Here is a 14,703-nt window from a genome sequence, read left to right on the forward strand (position 1 = left end):
CAACTATCACCACTATGCATTCCAGAACCTCTTCATCACCCCAAATAAAAACCCTGTACCCATTAAACAATAACTCCCCATTCCTTCCTCACCCCCCCCCGCCTGTAAACTTTTCTACTTTCTTTCTCTATGAATTTACCTATTCAAGGTAGTTCATATCAGTGGGATCATATAATATTTGTCCTTTTGTGTTTGGTTTATTGTACTTTGTATGATGCCTTCAAGCTTCACCATATATATTGGAATTTCATTCCTTTTTGAGACTGAATAATACTTCATTGCTATGTATATACCACATTTTGTTTATTCATCTGTTGACGGACATTTGGGTTGTTTCCACCTTTGCCTGTTGTGAATAATTCTACTATGAAAACTGGTATACAAGTATCTGAATTCCTGTTTTCAAAAATTTTTTAGGTATATACCCAGAGGGGGAATTATTGTATTATATGGCAATTCCCTCCCACCCTCCCTCCATTCCTGTCTTTCTTTCTTCCTTTCCTTTCCTTTCCTTTCCTTTCCTTTCCTTTCCTTTCCTTTCCTTTCCTTTCCTCTTTCTTGCTTTTCTTTCTTTCTTTTTTCTTTCTTTCTTTCTTTCTTTCTTTCTTTCTTTCTTTCTTTCTTTCTTTCTTTCTTTCTTTCTTTCTTTCTTTCTTTCAGAACTGCCATATTGTTTTCCAGTATGCACCATTTTATATTCCCAATGGTATGCACCATTTTATATTGGAGGGTTCCAATTTCTCCATATTCTCACCAACACTTATTATTATCTTTTATTTTTTATAATAGCCATCCTAACGGGTGTGAATCAGTATCTCATGGTAGTTTTGGTTTGCATTTCTCTAATGACTAGTGATGTTAAACAGATATCTTTTCATGTGCTATTGGCCATGGTATATCTTCTTTGGAGAAATGTCTATTTAAGTCCTTTGCCCATTTTTAAAATTAGGTTGGTTTTTTGTTACTGAGTTGTAAGAATTCATTATATTTTCTGGATATTAATCCCTTTTCAGATCTACGATTTGCAAATATTTTCTTTCTGTCAATAGGTTGTCTTTTCACTCTCTTGATAGTGTCCTTTGATGTGCAAAAGGCTTTAATTTTTATAAAGTACAATTTATCTTTTTCCTTTGTTGCTTGTGCTTTTGGTGTCATATTTGAGACAACCTCTCCAAATTTAATGTCATAAAGATTTCCCTCTATATTTCTATATTTTCTTCTGAGAGTTTTATACTTTCAGTTCTTGTATGTAGAGCTTTGATCCATTTTGAGTTGTTTTTTTATATGCTGTAAGTTAAAAGCCCAACTTCATTTTTTAACATGTAGATTTTCCTATGCCTTTTGGTTATATTTATTTTTCTTGTTTATAAACTTAAGATTGTAGTAGCTACATCCTATATTTGTCTTTAAAAATTATTCTATCTATTATTCTATTGTTAATAAGATAACTACACTGTGGACAATTTAAAAAGTAGATTTAATTCAATAAAATGCCTTTTCTTGTTGTTGATTGTATTTCACAGGCTGAGTATACTCTACTATACCACAGCATTTCAGGGGCCTATAAAGAAAGACATCAGTGTGGGAAAGAGAACTGGACTGGGGGCTGAATTTCAAAAAAGAGGATGTTACCAAAAGGACCCAGCTCTAAAGATGAGCCCTGTGCTTCAGCAATCAGTCTGGGGAGAGCTGCGAGAACCTGCCCAGGGTTATACCAGTACGGACTTTGATAATTAGAAACCGAGTCCAGAAGGGTCTTCTAAAGCTCTGTGGAATAGAGGCATTTCCCAGCAGATTATTTTTGTTTTCTGCCCAGTGTTAACCTTTGGACCTTGATCCTCACCCAGGGTAGGTGACCACCCTCCCACGGGGCGTGCACCCTCCTTGAGCCAACGTGGCTCTGGCCTGGTCCAAGCATTCTCGCATTCTCCCTGGTGGCCGCCTACTCGTCTCCTCCCCACAGTGCTGAGGCCAGCCAGCTCGCCTAGGGCAAGCCCGCGGGGTTGTGCCCCTGAAGGATGGCTGCCGACCTGAACAGACCTTCAGCTCTCTTGAGATCACGGCTTAAGTTTCAGGACAGAATTTCTGCGGGAAACATTTTGAACGGCTCTCACCAAAAGCAAAACAGCGGCCTAAGTCTGCGTTTCCCACCAGCAGAGTGCAGAAGGGGCTGGGTCCCTGCAGGGGTGGGGCTGAGGGGGAAGCAGAAGGGACCCGAAACCTTACAAACCCAGCCTCGAGGGAGGTTATGAATGGAGCCCTGGTCAGACGGTTGTGGCGGAGTGAGACAATCATCTACCTGGTCACCTACACACTACTGACTCTGATTGAATGGTACCTTTCCAAAGCAGGTGCTCTGGCTACCTTGGTAAATACGTTCGTTACATGTGGGGTAGATATAAGTCGTAAACTAAGTGAAAAGTGGGCTCATAGTAATGGAAAACCTAGAAAAGTGGAGAATAACCTCAAAATGATTATGCCTAAAAGTCTGCTTATGGACTGGTTAAGATTATTTAAAACGTATTCTCTTCTTGAAGATTCCTAAGGATGGAGATTCTAAAAGCTTATTTAGGGACGCCTGGGTGGCTCAGTCGTTAAGCGTCTGCCTTCTGCTTAAGGCGTGATCCCAGAGTCCTGGGATCGAGCCCCACATCGGGCTCCTCTGCTGGGAACCTGCTTCTTTCTCTCCCACTCCCCCTCCCTGTGTTCCCTCTCTTGTTGGCTGTCTCTCTGTCAAATAAATAAATAGGGTCTTTTAAAAAAAAAGCTTATTTAGATAGTTTTTATACACATTTAAATGAAGCCCTTGCACTAGTGAGGCAGGAGGATATAATGGGAAAAGTCCAAGACTTGGAATTAGGGTTCTGCCTCTTTTGTTCTTTTTCTCTTCTTTTCTCTTCTTTTCTCTTCTTTTCTTTTCTTTTCTTTTCTTTTCTTTTCTTTTCTTTTCTTTTCTTTCTTTCTTTCTTTCTTTCTTTCTTTCTTTCTTTCTTTCTTTCTTTCTTTCTTTCTTTCTTTCTTTCCTTCTTTCTTCTTTTTTTAAGCAGGCTCCACACCCAGTGTGAGCCCAATGTGGGGCTTGGACTCATGACCCTGAGATCAAGACCTGAGCTGAGATCAAGAGTCAGAGGCTTAACCGACTGAGCCACCCAGGCACCCGTCTGCTTCTTTTTAAATGTGTGAACCTAACCTAGGGTAAGTTACCTAATCTTTCCCACCCTTAATTTTCTCATTTTTAAAATAGGAATAGCAATAGCATCAGTGTTGTAATAGTGTTACAAGAAATAAATGAGGTAGAGTGTATGAAGAGTATATTGTAAAGTGCTATACAAATGTTAATCTTTCAATAAATTTGTGTTTTGTAAACAACTTGTACAAAAGGTCATCCCTTCTATGGCCATTTATTTCTATTTTTTATCTTTATAGTCAATATCAACATCTTTCATTTTCTTTACATCATTATATTGGTCACTGGACACCACTTTAAAATGGCTATTTCTTGTCATGTTATAGATTTAATTTTGGTAAGGCCAACCTTATGAAAATGTATTGTTTTCTGTGAGCCATGGTATTTGTAATTCAGATGCCACCAAGTGGATGGTGGTGCCTGGTTTATGGCTGCATGGGCTTACCGTTTAGTCTATTCTCTGATTTGGATAAGAGAATATAGAGTAGTCTATAACCCAGCTAATTTATTCTTTCATATCTATTTATTAAGAATAATAGTCTTAACATGAACAGTCATTTCTCCAAAGAAGACATACAGATGGCCAACAGACACATGAATAGATGTCCAACATCACTCATCATCAGGGAAATGCACATCAAAACTAAAATGAGATCAGAATGGCTAAAATAAAAAATATAAGAAACAACAAGTGTAAGCAAGGACGTAAAGAAAAAGGAACCCTCGTGCACTGTTGGTGGGAATGCATACTGCTGCAGCTACTGTGGAAGACAGCATAGAGGTTCCTCAAAAAGCTAAAAATAGAGCTACCTTATGATCCAGCAATCACACTACTGGGTATTTACCCCTAAAATACAAAAACACTAATTCAAAGGGATACATGCACCCCTATGTTTATTGCAGTATGATTTACTACAGCCAAACTATGGAAGCAGTCCAAGTGTCCATCAATAGAAGAATGGATAAAGACGTGGTATAGATATACAATGGAATACTATTCAGCCATAAAAAAGGATGAAATATTGCCATTTGCAACAACATAGATGGAGCTAGACAGTATCATGCTAAGCAAAATAAGTAAGAGAAATACAAATACCATGTGATTTCACTCATGTGGAATTTAAGAAACAAATGAGCAAAGGAAAAAAAAAAAGAGAGAGGGAGAGAGAGAAACCAAGAAACAGGCTCATAACTACATAGAACAAACTGACTGATGCTTCCAGAGGGGAGGTGGGTGGGGGATGGGGGAAATGGGATTAAGAGTACAAAAGAATTGTTGAATTACTTTATCATATACCTGAAACTAACACAACACTGTATGTATGTTAACTATACTGGAATTAAAATTTAAAAACTTAATAAATAAAAAAAGAATAATAACCTTCAAGTATGACTTCTCTAATTACTAATGACATATGTGGAACGTCATATTCAATAACATTTAAAGAAGCATAAGCACTCATATACAAAATCCCTCCCTCAGTCAACTTCAACTATTTAATAGCACCTTACCAAAATCACCAAAGTTTCTTTTGGAGCTATCAGAGCTGGGATGTTGCACCTATTAGGATGGGTGAAAGGTGAAGGCAGCAGAGGGCTGCCGGAGTGGTGCATTCCTGAAAAACAGGTGGGTCAAGTTGCCAATGTAGGGCAGGTAGGGTAGGAACCAGAAAGGAGTTGTGGTGTGCTCCAAATTAGTCACTGGGATGACAGGGAAAATATTGACATTAAGTCAGAACCAAAATGATCCAGGAATTAGGAAACCAAAGAAGATGTCTCACCAGGGCAGGAATTAGGGACTAAGCTGAGTCAGGCTTCCATGGGGAAAAGCCAGTGTATCCTTGGACTGAATTTTTATATGCAAACATCTCTCTCTTGGAAACCAGAATCTCCTTTTGGGTTGATGGACAAGAACTTTCCGTAGTTATCTTCTTTTTAAAAAATCTGATATTTATTGAGCATTTGTTATGTGCCGTCACTTTTTTCTAAGCACTTTGCTTGTATTATCTCTTTTAATTTTTACAACAACTCTATGGAGTAGGTAATCTATCTTACGCATTTTATAGAAGAAGAAACTGAGGCAAAGAAGGTTAACCAGTTTGTCCAAGGTTACTCATCCAATGTTGAGTATAGCTGGGACTCCATTCTAGGCAGCCTGACTCCAGAGCCTGCAATCTAAACCACTATACTACATGGCTCTTTGCCATTTGAACTCATGTTTATCATTTTGTCATTTTACTGGGCTCAGCCTAATCTTGAGAGAGATGGTTGAAGACATGCATATCAGGTCCAGATATTATTTAGTCTAATTTTTCTTGTTAAGAACATAACATTTAAGAAAAAACTTAAAGAAGTACAATTTAAGGAAAAACATCTTTATCCCCTTTGTGGTTTAAAACCTCTAGTTTGCTGCACAAAAGCTCTTGACATTTTGTCATCATAAGGCTTCATGACTGATTTTTCTCAGTTTTGGATTTGTTCATTTATAGAAGAGAAGTTGGCCTTTTTTTCCCTCCTTCAAGGGAACACCACATTTACCTCTTTGCATCCTAAACTCTCAATCCCTGCATTTTTTCCTCCCTGCGGGCATATTGAATTTAAAGGGATTTTAATATGTCCAAATGAATATGTCAGCTAAAACGTGTAATTAGAACTCGAGAGAAATTAGGAATAGAAATACGAATTTGGGTGTTAATAATAAAGAGGTTATAGTTGAAGTTATGGGAAATAATTAAGATCTCCAAGGAAAAATATTCAAAAAAGGAAAAAAGAGGGCTCAGTTCAGGTAGAAAAGACTTAGTAGATCCTTCTAGTCCAATCCTTTACACAAATGTCAACTCCCCAAAATAAAATGATCCCAGTTTACTACTATACCTGTGGTAATGGAAACTCAGTAACCTCCTACATTAGTTTCCCCTTATCACTGTAACAAATTACCACAAATTTAGTGGCTTAAATAACACAAAAATACAATCGTACAGTCTCGGAGGTCAAACGTCCAAAATAAGTTTTACTAGCCAAATTCAAGGTGTCGATAGGACTGAATTCCCTCCAGAGCAAGAAGGTATAATCTATTTCCTTGTCTTTCCAGGTTCTAGAGGCTGCCTGCATTCCTCGGCTTACGGCCCCTCCTTCCTCTGCAAAGCCAGCAATGTAACATTTTCATATCTCCCGTTTGCTCTGGCCCTCTGCTTCCATCATCACTTCTCCTTCTCTGATTCTTCTGCTTCCTTCTTCTGTCTTTTAACGACCACTGGTATTACATTGGGCTCATCAGATAATCTCCCTAAATTAAGATTCTTAAATTAACCACATCTACAAAGTCCCTTTTGCTATGTACAGCATCACACGCAGGGGCTCTGGGGATTAAGATATAGACATCATTTGTATGACTACCACACCCCCAAAGTAGCCCACAACCCTAATGGCTAGAAAGTTCTTATCTTGAGCTAAGCTTTGTCTACATGTAGTTTCTATATATCAATCCTGGTTTTGTTCTCTGAAGTCACAAATACTAAGTTTAATATCTGCCACATAACTCTCCTTCGGATATCTGAAAACATGTCGTTTCTTAAGCAGTTTCATAAGACATAGATTCAAATTCCTATTACCCTGGTTGGCCTCTTGTGATACTTCTGGTTTATCAATACTTTTTGAAACTATGATGCTGTCTAATCAAGCAAGAATAGACAGGGCCAATGTCCCTCTCATTCTACACACTGAATTTTAATTAATGAAGCCCAAGATTATAGTTTACTAAAATTCTTGTCCTTCAGGACGTGTTTTCCTGAACTATACTTGTAGAGTTGATTTTTAACTGAAATGCTGGCATCTACAATGGTTTATCAAACAACTCTTTAGTGTCAATGAACAAGTTAGTAATCCTTAACCACATGTGATCAACAAATTTAATTATGTGTGAGTTTCTATCAAACCATTAATAAAAGTGTGAAGCGAATTAGAGTCCATGACAGACCCTTGCAGCATAACTGAAGGACTTGCCCAAGAGGCCATTTATCTGCTTTTTTGGGCCACAGTCATTCAAGCAAGATCTAACTGCATTACGATCTGATCCATAGTTTTTCGTCTTCTCCACAAGGAGTTCAGTGTTTTACACTCTTCATGTAGCATTTGCCTTTACTACCAATCTACCAATATCATCTGAAAAAGAAATAAAATTAGCGTGGCTTACCCTGTTTTCAGTAAACTCACGCCGGCTCTGAGTGATCCGCGTCCTATCCTTTAAGTGCGCTCACATCACTGAAGTAAATCCATCCTCAACTTTTTCCTTTTTCTGAACTTTTTTCAATGTTAAGTTCGCCAGAACACAGTACGCAGAATCTATCTTCCTTTGAACAGCATGCTGTTCTGAATTTGCAGTCTTTTGACCCCTCTCGCCTTCCTTACAATCCTTCAACGATCCATCGCTGCGGTGACTTCCAGCCGGAGCCGCCTCGTCTGGAGGTTCTGGTGGCGGCGGGTTTGTGTGGCAGGTTCGCCTCCTCAGAGACTGACAGCAAGGGTTGCGAAGAGCCCGTTCAGCACGTGAGAGGAATGGAGCAGGTGGAATATGTGGAAGCTGTATCAGGTAATACAAAATACACTTCATAGTTTTCAATTTAAATGTTTATTTATGTAAGAGCTTCCGGACTACGACGTCTACAAAGAAGTTGAAAGGTGACTAGAGGAGCAATAGGAAACTTTTTGTTCGAAAGCACAGAGTTTAATTGAATACATGTTGGCAACAGACATCAGTAGACAAAGTGAAATATGTCCAACCAACCCAGCCAACAGTGAATAGGTTGTTGTTGTTTTTAAAGATTTTATTTATTTGACAGAGAGACAGCCAGCGAGAGAGGGAACACAAGCAGGGGGAGTGGGAGAGGAAGAAGCAGGCTCCCAGCAGAGCAGGGAACCCCATGCGGGGATCGATCCCAGGGACATGGAATCAGGCCCTGAGCCAAAGGCAGACGCCTAACAACTGAGCCACCCAGGCGCCCCAAGTGAATAGGTTTTTATCATGGTTTATCACTTTACCAGACAAAAAAGACTTATTTTTATATGTTAACAGTTTTTACTTAAGCTATTGATTAAGAAGCTGTGTCAACAGAAGCAAAATCTACGAATTTGATGATCTTTAATAAATAACATGGTAAAAGACTTTTAGTGTGATAATTACAATTAGGTACACACCCGGTTTTGTACTGGTGCCCTTGAACTTTTGTGGAGGGTATATATTTAGTCTGTTTCTACAATATAGGAATTGTATTTATATATATATATATGTATGTATATATTATGTATATGTATGTATATGTATATATATATTATGTATATATGTATATATATGTGTGTATATATGTGTGTGTATATATGTATATATTATGTATTATGTGTGTATATATATATATATAGGAATATATGGGGAAAAGGAACATATAGATATTGAACATAGTTTAATTTAAAAATAACTTTTAATGTCAATAATGAGAATGATTTTTGGGAATGGTTATTCTTCTCTTGGGAAAACTTGCCCATGGTAGACTTCCGATTGATATTAAATGATTAAAAACTTGATAGGATAATAACAGCAATAATACCTTCCAAATTATTGGTTTAATTTTAATTTTTCTGCATTAGCAAACTGTCTTCTAGCACCTGTAGTCCTAATAACAAGCGTTAATAACAAGCATGCAGAGAAAGACACTCAGTGTGATGAGATGCCATAGACATTTCTAATAATTATCCTATTTATAAAAAATATAAAAATATAGAAAAAAATCCATTCTTCAGGTATCTAGATGTCTCTGCATTTGGTTAGATTTTTCAACTTGTTTTTCTTAGTTTTATAACATACTTCACATTTCAACAAGAAAAATTTTAAACACCTCTGGCATTTATAGCACCATATTCTAAGTTAAAATGCAAAGCTATAATAGTCAGAACAATATGGTGCTGATGCAAAAACGGACATATAGTTCAATGGAACAGAACAGAGAGCCAGAAGTAAACCCATGCTTATACAATCAATTAATCTATGACAAAGGAGTCAAGAATATAAAATGGGGAAAAGATAATCTCTTCAATAAATGGTGCTGGAAAATTGGACAACTGCATGCAAAAGAATGAAACTAGACCACTTTCTTATGCCATATACAAACATAAACTCAAAATGGATTAAAGACCTAAATATAAGACCTGAAACCATAAAACTCCTAAAAGAAAAAAATAAGTGGTAATCTCTTGGACATCAGCCTTAGCAATATTTTTCTGGATGTTTCTCAGGCAAGGGAAACAAAAGCAAAAAAGCAAAAATAAACAAGTGGGACCACATCAAGCTAAGAGGTTTTTGCATAGTGAAGGAAACCATCAACAAAATGAAAAGACTTCTTCTGAATGGGAGAAAATATTTACACATTATAAATCCTTCAAGGGGTTAAAATCCAAAATATATAAAGAACTCCTATAACTCAACACCAAAAAAACCCCAAATAATCTGATTAAAAATGGGCAGAGAACCTGAATTGATATTTCCCTAAAGAAGATATCCAGATGGCCAAACAGACACATGAAAAGATGCTCAACATCACTCATCACAGGGAAATGCAAATCAAACCACAATGAGATATCACCTCACAGCAGTCAGAATGGCTAGTATCAAAAAGACAAGAAATAACAAATGTTAGTGAAGATGTAGAGAAAAGAAAACCCTCATACGCTGTTGGTGGGAATGTTAACTGGTGCAGCCACTATGGAAAACAGTATAGAGGTTCCTCAAAAAATTTAACATAGAGGGGCATGTGGGTGGTTCCTTCAGTTAAGCGTCTGACTCTTGGTTTCAGCTTAGGTCATGATCTCAGGGTCCTGGGATCGAGCTCTGCATTGGGCTCTGCCCTGGGCTCTGTGCTCTGTGTGGAGTCCGCTTGGGATTCTCCCTCTTGCTCTCCCTCTGCCCATCTCCCCACTCTATCTCTAAAATAAATAAATAAAATCTTTTAAAAAATTTAAAATAGAAATTCTATACAACCTAGTAATTCCCCTTCTGGGTATTTACCTAAAGAAAACAAAAACATCAATTCAAAAAGATATATGCACCCCTATGTTTATTGCAGTGTTATTTATAATAGCCAAGGTATGGAAGCAACCTAAATATCCATTGATAGATGAAAGATAAAGAAGATGTGATAAATATATACAATGGGATATTACTCAGTCATAGAAAAAGAATGATATCTTGCCATTCACAACAACAAGGATGGATCTTGAAGGTATTATTCTAGGTGAAATAAGTCAGACAGAAAAAGACAAATACCATATGATTTCTCTATATATGGAATCTAAAAAACAAAACAAACAAAAACAGCAATAGACTCATAAATACAGAGAACAAGCTGGTGGTTGCCAGAGCAGAGGGGAAATGAGGGGATGGGAGAAGTAGGTGAAGGGGATAAAGAGGTACAAACTTCCACTTATAAAATAAATAAATCACTGGGCTGAAAAGTACAGCATAGGAAATATAGCCAATCATTGTTGTAACATTGTATAGTGACAGGGATGGTAACTAATTGTGGTGAGCATTGAGTAATGTATAGAGTTGTTGAATCAGTGTGTTGTACACCTGAAACTAACATAATATTGCATGTCAACTATACCTCAATAAAAAAATGCAATGACTATTTATTCCCTTATAATGTTAGGTAGATTTGTTCATTAGAACCTAAACTCCCAGCACTGGATATTATATAAGACTGATGAATCACTGACCTGAAACTAATAATACATTGTATGTTAATTAATCGAATTTAAATAATAAATAAATAAATAAGAAAGAAAGAAAAAAGTATAAAGATTAAACCCATTGATTACTAATTATTATAAACACTAGCAATTAATTACCTTTGTTTTTTTTTTTTCAGTACACTGCTAAACAGAAATTTAAGATATGAGACTTAAACATCTAACTGGGAAATAAAACTAATATACAAAAAATGTAAATACAAAGAAGTATAATTATACTTCTTAATTATTGGTATAGACTATATGGGTTGTACTGACTCAGAGAAGGAGATCAATTGATAAAGCCTGAAGAAAGATGTTATAATGAATATGAAGTAAATTTTTGTTGAATTAAATATATAAACCTGGAAAGGGTCAAAGAAGAATTTATTGTCATATTTTGGGGAGAAGGAACCCTAGAATGAATTCATTCCAACTTTCTTACTTTAGAATTGTCAAAAGCAAGATTCAGAGACTTACTTCAAAAAATATTTATTTCATAATAATTCAGTGAGTGACAAATAGTGAAGTGGGGTTATAGATGAAATGAGATTCATCATGAGTTAATAATTGTAGATGCTGGGTGCTGGGTATACAAAGGGTGGTCATTATGTTATTGCCTCCACTTGCGTATATGTTTAAATTTTCTGTGATTAAAATTATAAAAAACAGAAAGAAGAGTAAAAAATGATTTTCAATCAAGAATCAGAAGTATGGGGGTGCCCGGGTAGCTCAGTCTGTTGAGTGTCCAGCTTTTGGTTTTGGCCCAGGTCGTGATCTTGGGGTTGTGGGATCAAGCCCCATGTCAGGCTCCATGTTAGTTGAGAGTCTTCTTGAGATTCTCTCCCTCTCCCTCTGTCCCTCCCCCTGCTCATACTTGCTCTCTCTCTCTTTCATAAATAAATAAATAAATGAATGAATGAATGAATGAATGAATGAATGAATATTTTTAAAAAAGAACATAAACTCCCTAACTCTGGAAAACAATATGGAGGTTCTTCAAAAAGTTCAAAATAGAACTACCCTATAATCTAGCAATTGCATTACTAGGTATTTACCCAAAGGATACAAAAATACTGACTTGAAGGGATACATGCACCCTGATGTTTATAGCAGCATTATCAACAATAGCCAAATTATGCAAGAGCCCAAATATTCATTGACTGACGGATAAATAAAGAAGAGGTGGTATATATATACACAATGGAATATTACTCAGCCATCAAAAAAATGAAATCTTGCCATTTGCAATGATGTGGATAGAACTAGAGTATATTATGCTAAGTGAAATAAGTCAGTCAGAGAAAGACAAATATCATATGATTTCAGTCATATGTGGAATTTAGGAAACAAAACAGATGAACAAAGGGGAAAGATAAAAAAGAGAGGGAGGCAAACCATAAAATAGACTCTTAACTATAGAGAACAAACAGGGTTGCTGGAGGGAGGTGGGTAGGGGAGAGGGACAAACAGACTCCACGATGAGCGTGGAGCCCGACACAGGGCTCCATCTCATGACCCCAAGATCATGACCTGAGCTGAAATCAAGAGTTGGTTGCCCAACCACCCGAGCCACCCAGGCGCCCTTAGAACTGTTCATCTTAACAGCTATATTTGTGCACATTTACGAAAAGAATTGTACTATGTAAATTTTATATGTATATAAAATTAGTAAATATCCTTTGGTCTATGTCCCTCTAAACACCATTATTGTACTTACAGTTTGGGGTTTGTACCTGTTAGTTAATCCAGAATTTGGTCCCGTTAGTCCTTTCGCATGTGTGCATGTTAGTGTGTATGTATTATGTTTTTGCTCTTATGTCAGGATTTCCCATTTGTCTCCAACAGTCACAGATAGCATTACTTCACAGAACCACTTAGGTGGAAGTTTAGAGTAATTATTTAATTTATGATCTTGTAGAGCTTGATTTTTTGGATAGAATATATATAAGAACTTTTCTTATTAAAGTCCTAACAATAGAGAAGAGTAAATATTATCTCAACCTTCTGCAAAAGATCTGAAAGCCTATGTAGCTCTAAGAGTGTCACTTTTCTTAAGTCCCATTCTCAGTTTTCAAAATCCATGCACTATTTTGAGGAAATAGATATGTTCATTATCTTGATTGTGGTATTGCTACAGGCATATACATATGTCAAAACTCATCAAATTGTTCGCTTTAGAAATGTGCAGCTTATTGTATGTCATATAACCTCAATAAAATAGAAAAAAGTTGAGCTGATTAAAGAATGAGCGAACTATAATTATATAAAGCAATTTTAAATGAATGCCACAAACATAATGTTGAGCAAAAGAAGTCAGATACAAAAGGGTACATAATATGTGATTCACTCTTAAGGGAGAGTAATGACTGAAAAGAGGTATAAGGAGGTCTTCTGAAATGGCGGTGATTTTTGTTTCTTGACCTGAATTACACAGGTGCAGTTACTTCATGAAAATTTATTGAACTGTGCATTTGTGCACAGGATCTGTGTGCTGATGGAACTGTGCTATGGCTTGGTGATGGTGATGGTTACACAAATCTATAAAGATGTGATAAAAGTGCGCAGATTTTTATACACACATACAAATGAGTTCATGTAAAGGTGGTGAAATTGGAATAAATTCTATGGGTTGTACTGATGTCAGTTTCCTGCTTTTGATATTATACTAGTTATGTAGGATGCTATCGCTGGGGAAAACTAGGTGGAACCCCTCTGTACTAAATTTTAATAATTAATAAATAGAAAATACACTAGTGTGTTACGCGGAATTTTAGTGTGAGAAGGTCTGTAGGATTTTCTGTTTATTTCCCATTTCTAGAAACTTCCCTCCTCTCCCTCAGGGTTGTAGTGAAAGCTGTTATGTTCAATCGGAGTGGTCTCAAGCCTAGATGACGGTCATTAGTCCAGGGGTGGGCATCTGTCCTAATGTGGACCAATTAGAGCCCTTTCCTGGAATATGGCATTCAGACTAAGAGAGCTATCTCTCTTTTTATGTCTGGAGTATAACTTTTAAATTCAAGGGCTTCCAGGCTGTCCTCTTTTCCACTACGTGGTCAGGGGAAGTAGAAGAACCTGGTCTACAGAGAGAAGGTGGAATGAAACAGATGCACAAAGAGAGGGAGAGGCAGGAGGAGTGTGCCTTGGACATTTGCTTTCCTCGTTCCTTATGTGCAGGTGAATTTCTGTCCCTGAGTTCTGGGAGACGCTTCTATACTGTATAATAAATTTGCCTTCTTATCTAAGTAAGATCCATTTGGATTTCAATTACTTGCAACTGTAAAGAATCCTAACCGATAACAACTAGGAAGAGGCAACGTGAGGAGTATTTTTATTTTATTTTATTTGTAAAGATTTTATTTGTTTATTTATTTGACACAGAGAGAGAGAGAGAGAGCACAAGCAGGGGGAGTGGCAGGCAGAGGGAGAAGGAGAAGCAGGCTCCCCACTGAGCAGAGAGCCCAATGTGGGGCTCCATCCCAGGACCCTGGGATCATGACCTGAGCCGAAGGCAGACGCTTAACCAACTGAACCACCCAGGTGCCCCTAGAGCATTTTTTTTTTTAATTTAAGAAGTATGACTTTACCATATCTGAGATAAAGATTTCCACTTCTCCACAGTACAATTGCACTAAAGATCATTTAACCACCCGTCTCATTTTTAGGTGAGAAAACTGAAGCCAGAGAGGTTAAGGGACTTAGCCAAAGTCATACAACAGTTTTTAGAGGATCCGGAACCA

At 37.1% G+C, this 14,703-nt stretch overlaps 1 protein-coding gene across 1 annotated transcript in view; it reads right to left on the bottom strand.

Moving 5' to 3' along the window:
• Window positions 1–1,263: 1,263 nt before the first annotated feature.
• LOC123793978 (uncharacterized) overlaps window positions 1,264–14,703 on the bottom strand; it is a 69,732-nt gene continuing 56,292 nt past the window's right edge. Inside the window, exon 10 of the transcript XR_015723069.1 lies at window positions 1,264–7,766. The gene's annotated coding sequence lies outside the window, so the exon portion shown is untranslated. The remainder of the gene's footprint in view (window positions 7,767–14,703) is intronic.

The sequence above is a fragment of the Ursus americanus genome, chromosome 35 (genome assembly GCF_024610735.1).
Source record: "Ursus americanus isolate L20-20 chromosome 35, mUrsAme1.1.p, whole genome shotgun sequence".
NCBI classification, from domain to species: Eukaryota; Metazoa; Chordata; class Mammalia; order Carnivora; family Ursidae; genus Ursus; species Ursus americanus.